Genomic DNA, 17,801 nt, shown 5'->3' with positions numbered 1-17,801 from the left:
TCAATCTTCAAGAAGAAAGCAATATCATCTGGTAATGAGGCAAGTGGACTGAGCACAGCCTAACTCAAACCCAGGATCAAATAAATATGATGGTATCTATATTGTAGAATGTAGGACCAGGAATGACTCAGAGAATCAAGAAAGAAGTTCAAACCACCAAGAGTCAGAAAACATACTCTTCACTGTCATCATCTTTGTCACATAACATCTGCATTTGATTTTACATTTTTATTGCTCTACAATATATATTTTTCTACCTTTCCTCCATAAAATGACTACAAGTCCCCTCTCAGTAGAACATCTCTTACTCCTCCCCACTCACCATCTTAATGCCCCACATTTTCAAAGAAGTGCAAAGGACACTGTATTGGGTTATCTAAGGCTGAGACAATAAATCCCTCCCAAAAGAAGACTGTGAAAACAAGACTCTAATTACTAAATCTATAAATATGGATGCTAATCCCTTAAGCCTTTTCCTGAACTACAAAGATTTTTTGTTCATTTGAACCGCATTCCAAAGAAGTTAAAAAATTCCATTTCCTACTAGTTTACTGAGATGATGCATACATTTTGCTGAAAAGAAAAATGCCACATTCTTGTCATCCTTTGTTGCTTTCCATTTATGCAAGACAAGTGCTGTGCATAGCAATAAATATTCCCTGTTAGACCAGTGTGTACTTAGACAAGATTCTCCCTCATGGAAAAAAATGAAAACAGTGTAATTTAAGGGCTAAATTCCTCTTCACAGATTGGATGACAAGGGCTAGAGAGAAAAGGCTCCATGAGAGCTGGACAGTCAGAAAAGATTCATGAAGGAGGAGCGACTGGGCACCAGGTCTGAATAAATGGAGGACTACCCAAAAGGAAAAGAAACTGTAAAGACAAAAAGGACAGTCTGAGCAAGGGCCAAGAAAAGGTGAAATCAGCCAGTGAACTCTGAGGATAAAATCCCACCACAGGGAAATAAAAACATGCCCCTCAGAAACACGTAAATCAGTGTTCACAGGAGCATTATTAATAGCCCTAAAGTGGAAACAACCCAAAGCTCCATCAACTGATGAATGGATAAATGGCTTAGCCACAACATTGTTTATTGTTTGACAATCAACAGAAATGGAAGAACTGATACATGCTATCACACGGATGAACCTTGAAAACATGACAGCAAATGAGAAAAGCTAATCCCAAAGGACCACATACTGTATGATTCCACTTATATAAAACACCCAAAACAGGCAGGTCTACAGAGACTGATATTAGACTTAGGGTTGCTTGGGACTGAGGAAGATGGCTGGGGGGCGGCGGTGGAGGGGGGGAGGCTGGTGGCTAGGTTGTGGATAAGGGATGCAGGGTTTCTTTTGGAGGGTGATGGAAATTCTCTAAAATTGACCGTGGTCTCAGGTGACACCTCTACAGACTAAGAGATACTGAACTACACATGTTGAGTGGGTGAATTCTATGATAAGTAAATTATATCTCAATAGCTTTTTAAAAAAATCCAATGGCAGGATCTAGATAATCTTCTTAAATCTCTAGGATGAATGGACATAGTATATACCATCTGAGTACCTCCATGCTTTTACAATATATCTAAAATGAAAAGAAAAGAAGGCAATGCCTAACTTCAACTGCTTTGTATAATACCCTTTCTGCACAAGTTATTCTGAAATGCATGAAATAAATATATACAGAACTCTACAGCCTTTCACAAAAGCAAACATGAGAAATGATAATTGTCTGGAACATTCCATTAAACATTATCTTTCAATTTTATCTGGCTTGCCTCATCATGGTAATACAGCTATCACTAAAAAAAAAAAAAAAAAGTCTATCAACTTGTGTGAAGAATGAGGCACAATTCCCAACTTTTCTAAGGTTACCTAATATAAGAAACAAATATATAGTGCAAATGGCAGAATGAAAGTCAGAATTTAAGAAACAAGTGCAATTAAAGATAATACTATAGTAAATTACTTGTAATGAAAATACAAAACAAAGGTGTCCATAAAAGTGAGTGTCCTTTATCCTATGTATTAAAGATTAAACACTAGGTATTAAGGATAAAACATTTTATCCTATGTATTAGCTGTCGACACATTAAATTTCACACCTACCTGACTTGTGAGTTGAAGTAAGTTGTTCCTTAAATCCTGTGCCTCAACTTTTAAGTAAGCACAATGACGTGACGTGAACTCCAGTGAAGCTCCCGACATAGACTTCTTTTTCAGGGTATCAGCCAGTTCTTGTTGAAGTTGCCTCACAACTGCCTAATAAGATGCCCTGTCACTGAGTTTATAAAATCACTTTACTATTATGCTAATAATACATAACACCAACATATGTACTTTCATCTCATCTCACACGCTAGCAAAGTAATGCTCAAAATTCTCCAAGCTAGGCTTCAATAGCACGTGAACCGAGACCTTCCAGATGTTCAAGCTGGATTTAGAAAAAGCAGAGGAACCAGAGGTCAAATTGCCAACATCCATCGGATCATAGAAAAAGCAAGAGAGTTCAAGCAAAACATCTATTTCTTATTTATTGACTGTGCCAAACCCTTTGACTTTGTGGATCACAACAAAGTGTGGAAAATTCTTCAAAAGATGAGAATACCAGACCACCTTACCCGCCTCCTAAAAAGTCTGTATGCTGATCAAGAAGCAGCAGTAAGAACCAGACATGGAACAACGGACTGGTTCCAAATTGGGAAAAGAGAACATCAAGGCTGTATATTGTCACCCTGCTTATTTAACTTAGATCAGAGGACATCATGTGAAATGCTGGGCTGGAGGAAGCACAAGCAGAATTCAAGATTTTCAGGAGAAATATCAATAACCTCAGATATGCAGAGGACAACACCCTTATGCCAAAGAGAGAAGAGGAACTGAAGAGCCTCTTGATGAAAATGAAAAAACAGAGTGAAAAAGTTGGCTTGCAACTCAACATTGAAAAAACTAAGATCATGGCATCTGGTCCTATCACTTCATGGCAAACAGATGGGGAAACAATGAAAACAGTGACAGACTTTATTTTCTTGGGTTCCAAATCAATGCAGATGGTGACTGCAGACATGAAATTAAGATGCTTGCTTCTTCGAAGAAAACTATTTCATATTAAATATTTCATATTAAAAAGCAGAGACATTACTTTATGGACAAAGGTCCATCTACTCAAAGCTATGGTTTTTCTAGTAGTCATGTATGGATGTGAGAGTAGGACCATCAAGAATGTTGAGCACCAAAGAATTGATGCTTTTGAACTGTGGTGTTGGAGAAGACTCTTGAGAGTCCCTTGGACAGCAAGGAGATCCAACCAGTCCATCCTAAAGGAAATCAGTCCTGAATATTCATTGGAAGAACTGATGCTGAAGCTTCAATACTTTGGTGACCTGTTGTGAAGAACTGACTCCTTGGGAAAGACCCTGATGCTGGGAAAGACTGAAGGCAGGACGAAAAGGGGATGACAGAGGATGAGATGGTTGGAAGGCATCACCGACTTGATGGATATGAGTTTGGTAATGGACAGGGAAGCCTGGTGTGCTACATGCAGTCCGTGGGGTCACAAAGAATCAAGACAAGACGGAGCAACAACTGAACTGAACTGGTGAACTTTGAAAACTATCACCACAGAAAGCAACTCACCTGCTTTTCCCTCCTCACTGAATTTGGTTACAGACACAGAAAGGGCCACCTTCCAGCCTTCCATCCTTTCTGATATTAACTTACTCAGACAAGAGATGCAGACCCGCTCTCCATGCCCTGCCCCTCCCAATAAATCTGCAAAGCTTCACCACCTCACATCTGAAAGAATGAAGAAAGAAATAGGTGTGAATGCGGGAAAAGTGGTGGAAAATTCCACTCTGTGGAACATTTTCCCTCTTTCTTTATTAGAGGTTTTGATTAACTTCAGAGATCTTCACATATTCTATCCAATGCTCAGATCTTTCCAATAGATTCCTATCTCAGCAAAAAAAAAAAAACAAAAAGAGGCCATTTCCCTGTTGCTTATCTATTTTATATCTAGTAGTGTGTCTATGTTAATCCCTAATGTATCCCTCCTCCCTACCTTTGCCCTTGGCTAACCATAAGGACCAGTAGAGCACAGGGACCTCTGCTCAATATTCTCTAATCACCTATATGGGAAACGGATCTGAAAAAGAAGGGAAATATGTATACATATAACTGAATCACCTTGCTGTACATCTTAAACTAACACAAAATTGGAAGTCAATTATATTCAGATATAAAAGAAAAATGAAATTTAAAAAATGAGGCTGCTCCCATGGCCTTCAAGGAGCCTTGGCCTCCACCTGCCTCTGGACCGCGGTCCCTACAACCCTGTCCCTGACTCACTCCATTCCTGTTGCTCACAAATCTTGCCACCGTTCATTTTTAGTGGACGAGCATGTATCCAAATGATAGTAACTGATCCTAAAAATGAGAATTATCAGCAAATTGTTTGCAAAAATGTACTAAATAAATCATAAGTAACAGTTGGAAGATTAAATCAAGAAGAGTTTGGGTAAAGCTCCCTGCGTGAGTCCCAAATTATGATTTAATGACAAGTAAATGCCTTTAAACAGTTGAGAGGCCATAAGAATAAATGGTTCAAAGCTGAAATGTTTCCCAAATTAATTCAGATTGACATGAATAAAAATAAAATTATACCTACAAATATGACAAATACCTCCAATAAACACCACCACTTGCTAGCTTTAAAAAAAAAGTACATCTGATACCTAACCTATACTGCTACCCCATGATAAAAGCCTTAGCTCTGTACATATTTAAACAGATTAAATTTTATAAAAATATTTTTTCTTGAGAATATGCTACCGTTCTAACATTTTAGTAGTCAATTATAAGAATTATACCTATTGGTAGCTGCACTAACCACTTCTGAAAACATCAATTAACTCATTAGCTATAATGATTCCGGAAAGGAAGAAGTTAAAAATATAAGTAAGCTGCAGGCTTTTCTCCAGGTCTTCTGACTCTACTCTTCCATCAAACCACAGTTACTTCTCTAGTACAAACATATAAATTCAAAATAAGCCTCTTATTTCATTCATAGTACATACACTAACAGCAAATGAGGTAAAATTTAGATTGTCTTCTTAGACAATTACGAGATTATTTGCTACTTCCGTAACTTTCAATACCTTCTCGTAATGTTTAAAATAGTAAGATAGGGTGAAAGACAATGAAAAACACTTATTATCTCTAAATATATCTTATGTCATATCTATCACTGTTTTCAAAAGTTCCTTGTACTAAAATAGGCCACTACATAGAGCAAAGTGTTAATTTTCTCACCAGTACAAGAATGACATCCAAAATACAGTCTCTGAACTGCCGATACTTCTCCTCCTTAGTGATAAACTACCCTAATGATCTATCAAGGATGATCAATCAGTACCGAAAATTAACAGTATCTATTGTCAGTAGCAAGAGTTGTGGTTTTTCCTGGGGGTGGGGGCGGGGCGGAGGCAGGACTTTAATATTAGTTTATTGTGAAGTTACTTTTTAAAGTGTTCGAAAATGTTTTTACGACTGATGTCGCAGTTTTTACAAATTGGAAAACTGTAAATGACGTGCAAAGGTCGTTGACAGGGCATTGGTTAAAGCAATGACGGTGGAGCCAGGAGCGGACTCTGACCGAGACCCTGGAGGTGAGGACGGGCATGGGAGGACGCACACGCTCACCGCAGAGCAGACGGGCTTGGTAGGGTAGCACAGTCGATGCGGGAGCACACGCGGTCTTCCCGGCCTAAACCACAATCAAGGTGCCGGCTCCTCTGAGATAGCTGCAATAATTTTGAGATCATTTCCTATGGAAAATATTAAAGGCCTCTCCTTCGATGAGGTCATTGTATATCCCTACCAGACTGCTGTAGACAAATGGATCTGAATTACAAATACTACTTTATCCAACAGATGAAAAATGTTATCCCTCCTCAAAATACAGATGTATCTAGGATTTCACAATCCTCTATACTTTCTATGATGCATAGTGTGGGTTTGTAAAATATATACATACACAGATACATACACACACATATTTGAAAATGACTACAGAAAATACCCCAGAGTTCATTTCCTATTAGCCATTTCGTTCTCCTTTTTTTTGGCAAGGTGATTGGCCAGGATTCCATCCTGTAAGATTCTGGCATTCCGTTTTTGAGAAAGCTGCTTCTGAGTGTCTTGTAGCTCTCCCATAATGTGGAGAGACAGTATATGAACTTTTGGGGCCCATACCATTAAAAGAAAAGGAAAAAAAAAAAGCAATTAAAAGATTAGGAGCAGAATTTAAAATGAAATAAAACTGTTTAAAGGAAGTAACCTTTTTAAGCACAAGGATCTTTATTCCACCTAAGTAACTCGGGTCTTAATTTAAATGTCTGCTAAATTTATCACTAAGCAAAAACACCTAGACACAGTATTGTGAAAGGAAATTTCTTTACTAAGCATTTAACTAGTTCCTTTGTAGTCTCAAGGCAAGTTAGCCTGTATTTTAACATTCAGTTCAGTTCAGTTCAGTTCAGTCGCTCAGTCATGTCCAGCTCTTTGCAACCCCATGAACCGCAGCATGCCAGGCCTCCCTGTCCATCACCAACTCCCGGAGTTTACCCAAACTCATGTTCATTGAGTCGGTGATGCCATCCAACCGTCTCATCCTCTGCCATCCCCTTCTCCTCCTGCCTTCAATCTTTCCCAGCATCAGGATCTTTTTAAATGAGTCAGCTCTTTCCATCAGGTGGCCAAAATATTGGAGTTTCATGAATTGGAATTAGGAAGATTACTTTGTCTAATGGATCAAAAGTGCCAATCATTATGCTAATGATTAAGCTCAATTTACATTCATTCCTCCCCTCAGAAAAGACATACAGGGCATCTGTTAGAAGCCAAGAATGTCAAGAAACTAATCACATGAACTCTGAATGCCACAGTTCATACCTAGGATGAGATAACAATTTTGTTTTAAATCTAAATAATACATGTTAAATAAAAGGGATATTATAAATAATATTGATGAAATCGTGCTAGAAATTTGAAATTTTCACCAACAATCACTCTACCTGATTCAGATCATTTCTCAGTCTTCAGTTCCATCTAGTACTCTGAGAGTGAGTTTAAGTTGCTGTTTCATTTCAACTTCTTTACTATATTGGTCTTTCTTCTTAACTGCTCCCTAATTTTTTCATATAACATATCAGACTTTCTTCTATTCTCTTCTTCTTGCTTTAAGGTGAATCCACAAAATTTATAGAGGTCTTCCTAAAAAAACATGAGATTATTCGCTGCTGCAAAAACTTTCATTAACTCTTCATAATGTTTAAAATAGTAAAGTGGCAGGAAATACAATGAAGAACACTTAATAATGATCACTGTTTTCATGCAGAAGGTTAAGAATAAAACAGCATAAAATTTTTTTCTTTTCTGTTTTGAGAAAAATGGCTACTTCATACTTCTGTGGGTGGGAATGTAAAGTAATATAAACTTTCTTAAGAATAGTTTAGAAATATGGATCAAAGGCCATTTCCAAAAATTCTCATACTTTAACAAAATAATACACTATTATTAGAGCAAATGAATTCAAAATAATTAGAAATGTAGAAATGAATTTGTAGAAAAGACATTCCTTATAGTATTAAATATAATACAGAAAAGTGAAAAACAACCAAAAGTCAATCTGTTAAATCATTAATGAGGTTTCTGTTATGGTAGACTTCTATATGATCATGAAAATGGTGATTTGGAAAAATATACATTAAGTCATTAGAAGCATTCACTGTTAAGAATTTATTATATTATTTCCATGAATTTCACACTCCACAATACTAATAACTCTTTCTCCCCTGTAAAATCCCAGAGAGTAAGTTAGTAATTATAACACAGCTACGTCTCTGCAGTATTAAAGTAAATAACAGTTCAAATATTTCTTTAAAACCAGGATGTGCAGTACCTCAAGCTGCTGAGCTCTCGTTCCCACTCCACTTTCTGATGCCCTAATTGTGATTCACTTCTTTTCTTTCAGACAGTTCTTTCTGTAGCTCACCAACCTTATTTTCCAGTTTTTTAATTTCTCCTCTAAGTACTTCACAGTGGTTTTTTTAAAGTTCTATTTATCTTTCATACAAAAGAATTGCATCCCAAATTTTCAATAAGCTAACACAATCTGCAACACGAAGAAAACACATAGAAACAAGAAACACATTTATATGAATAATTTTTGAGTATAAAGGACTTCACCTTTCATGTTCACTCCTCCATACACTGAACAAATATTGAGTGTCTATAAAGTGGAAGACAGTATTCTAAGCTCTCCAGATAAAACAGATGACCCTGGCTCTTGGTTAGCTTGAAGTCTAGTAGAAAAGAAAGAGAAATAAAATAAAATAATTACATATATATAAAATAATTATAAATTCAGGTACAGTGAGTAAGAATGATCATAGGCCTATGGCTCAGCGTATACACTCACTTTCACTGTCTTTTAAAACAAAACATACTTCTGCGATGCACAGCACTGTAACTATCCATAGCTCTAGAGCAGTACTAGACAAGGTGTGCATATATTACTACACTATATACAAATAGGCTTTGTATCGATATTTACACCATGGTCCTACCTTTACACCTCAAGCCAAGTAGTTCTACTTGCAATGTGGAATTCTTAAAGACATTGCCATCCTCGGAAGCAGTTTCAGATGACTGAGTTAAGTCATTCAGGTGGGTCACGTCATTAATCTGTTCTCTGACCTACACATAAATAATACTGTCTCACAATGTCCTTAAAATATTTATAAAATACACTAACTATACAAAGGTGATAAATAACTCTTCATTAAAGCAAAAACAGACACTTCTTAAAAGGACAGATTTTTATCAAAATAATAATTTGATCAATAGTGTTTCTAAATTAAGTTCTCAAAGTATATGTCTCTACAACAAATGAAGATTTTCTGTTTTGCCCCTATTCCTTTTACAAAGTATTTTTTACCAGGATAATATTTTTTTATAGTTAACTTTTTAATTATACCTTGTTCTTTTCATTAGATGTTTTCTTTGCAGTCCTAAAATAACCAATGATTCTTTTCAGTCTGATATTAAATACTTAAAAATACAAACAATACCTAAACTGTTTTTATATAAAACCTTTGCATTGGGAAGTAATTTTTATAAAAGGATTCAATAATAAATAAGAGTAGCACTAATGGACAAGTAAAATATATTAATAATACTAAAAAAGCATTGAATTTAAAGGAAAAAGAAAAACATAACATTATTTGTGTTATTTGATAGGAAACAGAATACCAGGGTTTTTGGCAGTTGTCATTTTCTATAAGAACTACCTTTTATAGCAATAAAATCTATCTGGGAAGTATTCCTTATAAGAAAGAAACCTGTTTTTAAGAAAACCATAATAACCATGACATTAGCCTTCTGAGAACTTCCTATGCAACTGCTATGCATTATTGTAAGCACTTGACATGTCTTAAAGGCATTTTAATCCTCAGAGTAATTCTTGGAGATAGGTAATGCATTAGGTCCTTTATATAAGGATAAATGCAGCACAGAAAGGCTGAGGAACTTGCCCAAGCCCACACAGCAGGTCACCAACAGACTCAGAATTCAAACCCAGGAAATCTGGCCTCAATGCTTTGACTCCTAAACATGCTGAGAAAGTAATATTTAAATAAGTCTTTCTAAGTAATATGATAGCAAATAAACCTATATTATTATTCCATGTCTAGCTACAACTATAAATAATAATTCCTGAATCTTAACATATTTCTAAAAAAATCAAACATCTTTCCAGGTAGGCAATATTGAAAATCTACTTGCAATAAAGATTTGCTTTTTGTAAAGAAATTCATCAATAAGCATTCATTCAACCATTCTGCTGTTTCTTCATGCATCTGACATGCACTTATTGAGCACATAATATGTGTTAATGACACTCTTAGTACAGGAAGGATGGTTTCTGTAATTTAAAACTTTATGCTCCAAAAATAATAATTAGTGAAAGATTGCTAATAAAATATCTTTTTATACTGAATATAAACAAAAATTTTCCCTTTTCCCTGGAATCTATAAACAATATAAAGTTAATATGATGTGATGTTGCGGAGTACCTTACAAAACCATAGCTACTCACAATGATACATTCATCCAGAATCATCAAGAAATGCTTAAATCCTATTCAGTACAGCCTAAGTGTTTGTATATTCACGATTCTATAATTTTTAAAAAATCTATGTATGATAGAATTAATTTAAGTAATCATCTACATATTCAATTACATAAGAATATTACACTTCAGAACCAATGAACAAGCCGTTAGCATAAATCTATGTATGAACAGAGTTATTATGTACGGCTAGTTTACTGTAATAGTTTAAAGATAATGTCATGCAATCAATAAGCTTTCTAATATTGGATATGTAAACAAGATTCAACTCAATAAACACGTCCTCTGCTGGCTCATTTCAGCATATATACTCTAAAAGCTCCCCTCTGAACATAAAACAGGAAACTCCTTTGAACTCCCCAATCCTCTTCAGTTACCACCCAGTCCTCTATTGCCTGTCCCAGGAAATAGTGCCTATAGAGCTGTTTATGTGTATTCACTACAGTTCAGCTTCCAAGGGAACTATTCACTGAAATGACTTCTGGCCAAAGGCACTCGTTCTCACCTTACCCTTTCGCGGTGTTCATCCACCAGAGTTGCAGATTCTCTTGTCCTGGCATGAACACTGTATCATGGTGCTCTATTTCCAGAAGAAGTATTCAGTACAAATGTTTCTTCCCCTATAAATAAAGAATTTGTAGATTTTACCTGCCATCATCCTGACCCACTTCACTTAAAATGCTGTCATCATTCACATGCAGCTCATCACCAGTCAGTGAATCATTCTTTTCAAATACTGGTGCAATCACACATTCTTCTAGTGTGGACAAATGGACATTTGTCATTGTTCTGTTTCTTTGCTTCCTTCCTGTGCATGCCAGGATCGCTACTTTAAAAAATCCACAAAAAAGCCAATGTTTTCTAATAATTTGACTGATAAAGAATAAAAAAAAAAATTTTTGTAAAATTCCAACTCTTATCCATCCTATGTCATTGATTAATTCACAAAACAGTTATAAAGTACCAACCATATGCAAGAAAATACAAATTCTTGCTTCGAAGACAGATATACAATTATGATATGATGTGATATGTAAAAGTTGACATATGAAAGTTAAAAGTGAAATAAGGAAGGCTTTACAGAAGAAGTGGAGAGAAGAGGTCACAAGGAAGTGAAAAGGGAGAAAATCATTCTACTTGGAGATTAGAATGTGAGCACAAAAATCAGGTATATGGCATTAAGGTGTTTCCTAGGAAATTGGAAGGAAAAGTACAAACTACATGGAAGAAAGTAGAGAGATGCATCCAGAAAGACATTGGGAAAGCTTCAAGGGCTACACTGAAAAGCTGGACTCCAGTGCCTAAACACCATGACTCTTAGATATGGGAGTCATAATTAGATTTACACTATATTTTTTGTTTTGCTTCTAAATATAATAATGGTGAATTTAGGGATTTCCCTGATGGTCCAGTGCTTAGAATCTGCATGCCAATGCAGAGGGCATGGGTTTGATTCCCTGCTCTGGGAAGATCTCAGATGCCACAGGGCAACTAAACCCATGCTCCACAACTACTGAAGCCAGCACCCTAGGGCTGAAGCTAGCACTGCAGCATGAAAAACCAAGCACGGTCAAAAATAAATTAGAAATAAAATAAAAATTAAAAATAAATTTAAAAACTCAAAGAATAAAGTAACACTTAATTTAGATGATTTTTAAAATGACACAAGGAACACACACCATGAGAGAAGAAATCAAGGAAATATTTGGCGGGGGCAGTGGTGGGGAGGGCAGTTTACTTTTAAAACACCCACATGATGGGGTGCCATCAGCATCACGGATGAAAGAAAGACAGGTGCCTCATCAGTTCCCTCACCACCAACAATTTGGCTTCCATGCATGGACATATTCAAAGTGATATGAGAAAAAACCTGCCAACCATGAATACTCTATCCAGAAAAGTTATCTTTCAGAAAGGAAGGAGACATAAAAGCTTTTCCAGGGAAACCAAAGGTGAGGGAGTTCCTCACCACTAGACCTGTCTCATAAGAAATGCTGAAAGAAGTCCTCAAACTGAAATGAAAAGATGTTCATCAGCAACATAAGATATATTTAAATATAAGACACACTGCTAAAGCCAAGTAGACAGTCAAATCCAGAATACTCTGATACTGAAATATGGTGGTATGTTACCAAATTAACTTTAGTATAATGGCTAAAGAACAAGAGAACAAAAATAACTATATCCCTAGTAAAATGTAAAATGTGTTCATCAGGAAATACCAAGTGACCTGCTATTAAATATGATACTGGTTTACCTATCAGAATCTTCATTCTCCACAGCAGGAAACTCCTGGTTCTATTTCCTCCACTCTTTCTCTGCTGAATCAATCCACTCTCATCAGCAACATCACATACATTGTCTGATACTTCCACTTCACTACTTTGGTGCTTCCTCTTTTCTTAGAGGAAAGTTTGACCCTAAGAATAATTGCTGTTCCATTAGTGTAAAGACCCTTTTTGTTTTCATTAATTTTATTATTTGTCTCAGGGTTTGCCCTGATTTTAAGTGATACGTTTGTGCTTACTTTATCACTTAAACGTCACCGAAAGTTTTGTAAATTCTGCTTCTCTTTGAGGATAAGAAACAAAATTTCCCAAATTTCAAAAAAGGTTTTCTTAATATGATGCAATTATTCACCCCCTGTCTTCCCCATCTGACTGTCAGAGACAAGGAAATAAAAACACACTAAATCTGTCCTCTTTGGTCTTTAACCGCCTGGATTTTCCATTAAACAGCTAGATGTAAACGATGTGACACCTTAGTGCTTCAGAAACAGAAAGGAAAGATTCTTCTTTCTGCACTAAAGCTATTCTTTCCCCACTGCCTTTTACAATTCTTTTTCATTTGGATCCTGGAGAGATCAAAAAAGGAATGCTGTTGACTAAAATAGATGAACCAAAGTTTACCAAAACACAAGAAGCAGAGTGAAACTGAGGAATTGTTAGTTAGTGTGGAATTCTGGAATATAAACAATGCTTCCCAATTCCACATTCAGTAACCATCAAACTTTATAGCTAGAGAGTATAGAAATAACTACCGACTGTCACCCCACTATTTACCAGAAACAGGAATAAAACCAAGGAAGGCTAAATGGTTTGTTCAAAATCCCCTAAAGTGGCATCCCCTAGCATTTTATGGCACCAAAAGAGATGATACAATTCTGTAACCCTCAATCTGATAAATTACCAAATGAATTCATCAAATGAATCAGATACATTAAAAGCATGACACTGGCAAAGTAATTTAATGCCTTAAATAGGGGTAGGGTTCATCTGCTTTTTCTTTAAAGAAGAAAACCTACAGATCTTCGTTTATTATTAATACTCAGTCAAGGCACTTCTTACACAAAAGAGCAAACAAATTTAAAAATCTATTACTGGAAGGAAGAAAAATCTCATAGCATCACAAAACTCAGTTTTCTCCTTTGGAGATACACACTTTTTTTTTTTTTTTTTTTTTTTTGGTGAGAGTTTATACTACCTATGAGACAAAATCACACATGTCAAAACCTACTACATTTTAGTAAACAACATTATGTAAAGGTCTGTCTCAAAAGAAACATCTAAGAGTAGTGATTCAAGAATATGTGGGAGTACATGTATTTGTTATTTAAAATATCCTGAAGTGGCCATGTTGCAAATCTAAAATTTGTTACAATTTAACTATTAAACGTCTTAATCTATGCTTGCTGCTGCTGCTGCTAAGTCACTTCAGTCGCGTCTGACTCTGTGCGACCCCAGAGACCGCAACCACCAGGTTTCCCCATCCCTGGGATTCTCCAGGCAAGAACACTGGAGAGGGTTGCCATTTCCTTCTCCAGTTCATGAAGGTGAAAAGTGAAAGTGAAGTCGCTCAGTCATGTCCGACCCTTAGCAACCCCATAGACTGCAGCCTACCAGGCTCCTCTGTCCATGGAATTCTCCAGGCAAGAGTACTGGAGTGGGTTGCCATTGCCTTCTCCAAATCTATGCTTAGCTACTCACAAATCACCAGATCACAATTAAGAAGTGAAAAATAACTTGCCTTACCCAAAAATAGGAGAAAAACATGAACTCACAAACCCAATTTTGTCCCTGTTTTTTGAATTAAACAATTCATGTATGTTAAATCTACCAAAAATGAATTAGGTGATTTTTAATGTTATAAAGGCTGACTTCCCTTAAAAATATTTCACTTCACTATATCTTAAACAGGGAGTCCCTGCAGCACATTTGTAAGGTTTTTTTTTTTTTAAGGACTAATATCTGGAGAATAGACAAACTTTACATTACTAGGAGCCAAAATCTATTAACACCAATAAGAAAGAGGAACCAATTCCTAAATTTTAATGCAAATTATATACAATGATAATGTTATACATCTATACATATTACCTGCTTACATTCAGTTATGTGTGTGCTCAGTCCTGTCTGACTCTTTGCATCCCCTAGGACTGTAGCCTGCCCGGATCTTCTGTCCATGGCGACTCTCCAGGTAAGAATATGGAGTGGGTTGCCACGCCCTCCTCCAGGGGATCTTCCCAACCCAGAGATTGAACCATGGTCTCCCAACAATACTGGAGTGGGTAGCCTATCCCTTTTGCCAGGGAAACTTCCTGACCCAGGAATTGAACTGGGGTCTCCTGCTTTGCAGGTGGATTCTTTACCAGCTGAGTTATCTGGGAAGCTCCTACATTCAGTTAGATTAAAACCTAATAGCCACCAATGAAAGTGGATAATGCACTTTTATTAATATTTACTGATTTCCCACCTGGAAATGAAATAAGTTAGAAAGTTATTATTTGTACCCTAACAACAAGGGTCCAATCTGGAAGGTTCAATTCTTTTAATAGGCAGTTGGGCTGATTCTATGACCTACTCTGTCCCCGAATGTTCATCCCTAACTCAACTATGCCAAGATATCAGACAGAATGAATCTTTAATCTTGGCATCAGTGACTGGCAATTTCAACAGAAAACCTTGACCACTGGCAATGATTTCTCTTTACATGTATCTAGGTCAGGGACCATCACTGTCATATTGTTCATAAATTCAACTCTTTAATCTTTTGATTCAGTGTTTGATATCACCTTCCTTTATCATGTAATGAAATTCTAAAAACGGAAGAAGTAAACAATAGACAGGAAAGTTTTTTGCCTCAATTCCAAAGGCAAGCTATAAATTATAATAGATTCTAACAATATTTTAAGTTTTCTAATTAAAGTGTCATGAAAACTTAAACTATCATCTGTTAACTCTAAAAAGCTACTTTTGACAGGTAATTTTATTTGTTATGAACTCTGTTACAAACTGTATTATGTTGTTAAAGAATAGAAAACAGTATTAAACAAGAAATTTGAATTTACATTTTTACATACCTTTGAGTGGCTATTTTCATCTCCAACAGGGTTTTCTTGTTCTTCCTCTGATGTCATTTCTAAGTCTAGTTCTACTGACAAATCTGTATGTTTTGTTAAAATTAGAATGTCTAGATAAAAGACAGAAGATTTAAAACACAGATTTAAAACATTGTATCAAATGACAGCTTAAATCAATCTTAATCTTCAGCTGAATGTTTACTTCTTTAAGAAATACTTCCAGTGATCAAAAACTTCAACAAACCTTTTGGGAAATACCAGAATTCATCAGGTTACAGGCACACAAACATCTCAAAGATTCTTTCATAAATTCACCCAAACATCAGTGAACAAAACAGTCAGAAACCAAACAAAATTTCAAAATACAGGACAGACATAAAAAGTCACAATATCTTCTCTTCTCTACTTCATAACAGGACCTTTATAGCAACACTCTAAGCTTCAACTGCAACATTATTGACGGTTTACAAAATTCCTGTTACTTTTTTTCCTTTTCTCAATTCCCTAAACTGAAATGCTTCTTTTCCTGTACTCTTCCAACAAATTACTTTTCATCTTTTAAGACTCAGCCTTCTTTGTGAAATTGTCCTTGATTATGGCTATCTTTCCCCCGATAAACAGGTATCTCTTTCCTTCTAGCTACCTTAGTACTTCATAGATTTTTCTAGTGTATCTTCATCAACCGAATGTAAATTATTTCTTCACATGTCTATCCTTTTGGCTCTTAGACTGCAGACGACAAGCTCTTAAAAATCACCTTGGTATGCATAAGTCTTTATTTCTTATATTCAATAATTATTTTTCGGGTTTCTGCTCAGTACTAGACACTGGAGTTTAAAGAAAAATGTAGATAAAGGGTGTCAGGGATGGCTTTTCTAGAGATACTGCCTGAGCGCAGACTTACGCAGTCCAAGGGAACGGAGGGTGGGAGGGGGAGCGCACAGAAGGCTGCAGCAAGATGGGAAGGGACTCACACACAGACGAGGGTAAATGTTCGTCCGGAGTGCAGGGGCAGGTGAGGGGGCACCCGCAGCAGCTCAGGATTCCAGAGCAAAGGACAGAAAGGGCGAGAGACGGGGTGTCGGGCACAAGTCAGATTATGAAAGCACCGTGTGTCGCCTTAAGATGTCTAGGTATTAATGTGATTTGACGAGTGGTTCATGGTCACATGTGCTTTTGAGACAGGTGACTCTAAACACTGTGGAAGATTGAATTTGAAGGGCATATGAATACACGGAGGGAGACGAATCTGAAGGCATTAATAATGAAACAAAATAAGGTGATGCAGGCCTGAACTGGGGGCGTGTTTCCAGAAACATTTAAAATATAAAACTTTTTGGGTTGAGTATAGAATAAATCTTTATGAAAGGAATACATGTACAAATCCTGGGACCCTGAAGGAATAGACTCTGCTGGTTGGTCTATAAAAGGCATCAACTGAGAAGAGAAATGATCTACATGAACTGTCTGAAGTTGCTTCTATTTATTTGGTGGTTTTCCTATGTGACATCTTCCAGTGTTGAAGGTATTCCTGTATGTGTTTTATTTGAATTTGTGCTTCTGGGACCTACCGAGCTCATTGAGAAACAAGAGCTAACAAGTCACTTGTAGAGATTAAAAAAAACAACAACAAAACACTTTGAGTTTATAGCTTGCAGTCACTATTCTAGGAGATAACTGAGAATCTTTTGTAAATGCAAAGGTAACTTCTACAGGTGAGGAAAGAAAAGAAAAAAAAAAAGATCGGAGTGAAAAAAGAAGCAGTGCATGATTTCTTACTATAGCCCTGATCGCATGACTGATTAAAGGCACTAAATTAATTGATATTTATGGACAACATGTATTAGATGTGGTTACTCAATAGACTGGGCATCTCGGTAGAATAAGAATTGATTGTCTATATACTGCTTTTAAATTATACAGCACTCCTTAAAACCAACATCCTTTCTGAAGTCTTAATTCATTACAAATAATAAAACAAGTTGATATACTAGGTGGATACAACTGAGGAGGTACTATGTAGCAAATTTCCCCTGACTCCTATTATCACTGGGAAAGCCAATTGTAAAATATATAAAGTCATAGAAAACACAAGAAATATTTTAGTATTTGGTTTCAGAGGTGCTTTAGCAGTCATACTGAATATAATGTATAAGTAATATTTATGAATTCAGAGTTTTTTAAAAATATAGCTAGGAAGCCCCATTTGAGAAGGCAATCTCTAGATGTCTACCTAGGTCTCCCAAGT

The 17,801-nt window shown here is 36.2% G+C and overlaps 2 pseudogenes; one reads left to right on the top strand and one right to left on the bottom strand.

Moving 5' to 3' along the window:
* LOC133044249 (patched domain-containing protein 3-like) overlaps nucleotides 1–17,801 on the bottom strand; it is a 145,303-nt pseudogene that overhangs the window by 69,697 nt on the left and 57,805 nt on the right.
* LOC133045244 (patched domain-containing protein 3-like) overlaps nucleotides 5,629–17,801 on the top strand; it is a 63,390-nt pseudogene continuing 51,217 nt past the window's right edge.

Source organism: Dama dama, chromosome 23, assembly GCF_033118175.1.
Source record: "Dama dama isolate Ldn47 chromosome 23, ASM3311817v1, whole genome shotgun sequence".
Lineage (NCBI taxonomy): Eukaryota > Metazoa > Chordata > Mammalia > Artiodactyla > Cervidae > Dama > Dama dama.
Note: the sequence above shows the minus strand (reverse complement) of the source record. Positions and strands in the feature narration are given on the sequence as shown.